At 36.5% G+C, this 3,532-nt stretch overlaps 1 protein-coding gene across 1 annotated transcript in view; it reads left to right on the forward strand.

The window, feature by feature from the left end:
- VIPR2 (vasoactive intestinal peptide receptor 2) overlaps positions 1 to 3,532 on the forward strand; it is a 220,151-nt gene that overhangs the window by 60,321 nt on the left and 156,298 nt on the right. The window lies entirely within an intron of this gene.

The following is a 3,532-nucleotide window of genomic DNA, read 5'->3' on the forward strand; positions in this document are numbered from 1 at the left end:
CTTTTTACTCTTTTAGTGAAGTCTTTTGATGCACACAAGTTTTTAATTTTTAGTATTGACATTCATTTTTTCTTTTCTTTCTGTCTTGCCTTGTTAATGACATTTTGTTTTCTTCCTGTAAGACATTCTTGATGTCATCCCACAACTCTTCTGGGTTTCTGTCATTAGTGTCCTAATGCATCAAATGTGTTCTTAAGGTGATCTCTAAATTCAGGTGCTGTATGTATAAGGCCAAATTTTTGCTCCGATGGATTTGTTTACATTTTCTTCAGTTTCAGCTTGAACTTGCATGTAAGCAATTGTTGGTCTGTTCCAGTCTTTTCATGGCCTTCTTTTGGCTGATGATATGAAGCTTTTCCACCATATCTTTCTATACATTTAGTCAATTTGATGTCTGTTTTCCATATGGTTAAGTCCAAGTCCATAATTGTCTTTTATGTTGTTTAAGAAAGTATTTGCAATGAAGAAGTGGTTGGTTTTGGAAAATTATATAATACAATCTCCATTCAATTCTATGACCAAGGTCATAAAGTCCAACAACTTATCTTTCCTTCTTGTTTCCAAATTTTGCATCCCAATAACCAGTAACTAACAATACATCTTGATTGTATATTTGACTGATTTCAGACTGAAGGAGTTGGTAGAATTCTTCAATTTAGTAGTTGGTGCATACATTTGAATAATACTGGCATTAACTGGTATTCCTTGTAGGCATATTAATATTATCCTATCAGAGACAGCATTTACTTTAAGAAAGATAGATATTGAAATATTCTTTTTTTCATAATGAAATATTTTATCTATTTATTTATTGGTCTTTTTTTCCCCTTCCTTTTTATTTAAAATTTTTATTGTGATTAAGTGAAAGTTTACATGGCAAATAATTAGTTTTACATTCAACAAATCATATTTTGTTGCACTGCAATTATTGTAATCTCCTCCATGTACTATCCTTTACCAGTATATACCTATTCCCCCTTTTCTTTTTTCTTTTTTTTTTATGGTTTTAGTGTGACTTATGCGATAGTTTACTTGGCAGAACATAGGGTTTACACTCATCATCTAATTGCAATGCTTACAATCTCCTCCGTGCATCATCATTCAACAGTAGTTGCTTCTATCCCTTCTATATTTGGGGGGGATGTACACAAAACCACTCAAGAATATGTAATCATTTAAACAACCAAAGGGTACAATCAGCAAGACTCCCTCCTGACCACCAACACCTGGCCACCAACACACAGGCTTTCTCTTTCCCTGAGTCTAGAGTCCTCAGCTGCTCTATTTCTCCATGCCCTCATCTCTGTCTCCATCTCTGGTGTTGCTGCTATTCTGAATAGAGTCCCACATCCCACTTATCCTCTTCTTTATTGGTGGACCTACAGTCCTCTGTTCCTGGACTGTAAGATTAACTACCCCCCTCTTTTTGTTACAAAACTTCAATCTTTACAGTTGTGACAATTGCAATTAGTCAAGGTAACAATTACTCATTATTGAATCATAAGAATCTTATGCCTGTCTCTTTTCATCAGACTCTAGACAATATGAATACTATCCAGTGGGGATTCTACCTTCCCCTTCACACTCTGAAACTAAACTCCCCCTTGAAAACTTGTAAGCCAGTCACTTTTGCCTCCATAGCTCCCCAATTTTAGGTAGTCAATGTCTAAGTTGCCTGTCCCTATCAACCTGATATACAGAGGGGATAGGATTAATCCTTGATGTGAAGACTCCTTTCCTCTCAGTTGGTATTTTGAGCTACTACATCAGTAAGTATAGGTCAAGTAAATCAACTTGTAGCAATTTACACTTGTTTCATTTATGTATCAAAAGATTTTTTGAGTGGAAGTCTGCTGAGAAAATTGGCTTTCCATTTATCAATTCATACTCATTTTGAATCATGACACATTGCAATTCCCTTCATTCATCTTTCCTACACCTTTCTGTCTTCTGAACTTATCCCTGGGCAAATACTACCCTTTTGATCCTGTGTGGTTGATTGTTCTAAGGAGTACATATCGCCCTGGCATTACTGTTCACCTTATAGGTCTTATCTATTGTTTGGATGAAAGTTGAACCATGGGGATGATTTGGGTTCAGTACTTAAAGGGTATCTAAAAGACATAATCTCAGAGGTTCCACCTTGTTTTATGAGACCAGTAAATCTGATCTTTTTTAGGACTTGAAGTTTTGTGCCACATTTTTCTCCCACTGTATGCAGGACTTCCTATTGCGATCCATTTCAGAGTATTCGGCTGTGGGAACAGGCATTATCTGGTTCTTCTGGTTTGAGGGTCATGTGATCCATTAGCCATTTGGACAACTTGTTATCTTATATCTTTGATTTTCCTCACTTTTATTTGCTATGAATGGAAGTAGAGCAGTCATTGCACCTTAGATGGCTGCTGACTAGCTTCTAAGACCACATTCACTACTCACCAAAGTGCAACATAGAATATTGTTATTTTAGACAATGTGGTGCCAGTTGACCTTGGTGTCCTTCAAGACTATGTTCCTGCGCCCTTTGGCCAGCGACTCATAACTTGTAGGTGTTTGGTTATGGCTAAGAAGTTTGCATAAATTTGCCCAGTGAGCCCTGGTGTGGCAATGTAGGATAATGTACTGGACCACAAGGTTGCTTTGAACTGCAAGGTCAGTGGTTCAAATTCACCAGCCGCTCCTTAGAAACCCTATACAGATTCACTATGAGTCAGAACCGATTCGATGCCACGTAACGACAATGCTCTACTATATTTATGGATATATTTGTAAAACATAAAGGCATAGTAGAAATATCCTCTATCAAACCTATTTATATTCATGGTGTAATCCCATTCACCTTGTTACCCTTATTCAGTATTAGTAACTATCCATGCATCCACTTGCATATTATTTTTAACCACTGTTACTGCAGAATTGTATATATAATAGTAGTTACCTTTGTTGCATTTAACTCTTGTACTCTTCCCAGTGTCTTCTTTTGACTTGATCATTTTGTGCTGACCTCCCAATATTGCATGTTGCCTTTCCCTTCACACAAGTGAATCCAGTTAGTGATTTACCTTCTTTTCTACTACCACCTCTGTTAACCCTCAAAGAATGTTTTGTTTTGTTTTGTCTTTTTTGTGTGTAAACCTTTCCTTGACTTTTTACAGAAGTGAACTCCTGCAGTATGAGACCTTTTGTAATTAACTGGTTTTACTCAGCTTATACTCTACATTTATCTATGATAGGAAGTGTTTCACAGATTCTTTGCTACTTTTTAATATTAGTTTTCCTTTGTGTGCATGCACCATCATTTGTCAATCCATTCATCTGTTGATTGGCACTTAGGTTATTTCCATCTTTTTTCTGTTTTAAATGATGAAACAATGAACATGGGTGTGCATAGATCTGCTCTTGTTATGACTATCATGTATTGAGAGTTTATGAGATTGCTGGATCAGATGGTATTTCTAGTTCCAGTTTTTTAAGGATCTATGGAGGGTCAGAGAAAAAGAGGAAGACCCCCAACGAGACTCAAGCGTGGCAA

Source organism: Chrysochloris asiatica, unplaced genomic scaffold (genome assembly GCF_000296735.1).
Source record: "Chrysochloris asiatica unplaced genomic scaffold, ChrAsi1.0 scaffold00277, whole genome shotgun sequence".
NCBI classification, from domain to species: Eukaryota; Metazoa; Chordata; class Mammalia; order Afrosoricida; family Chrysochloridae; genus Chrysochloris; species Chrysochloris asiatica.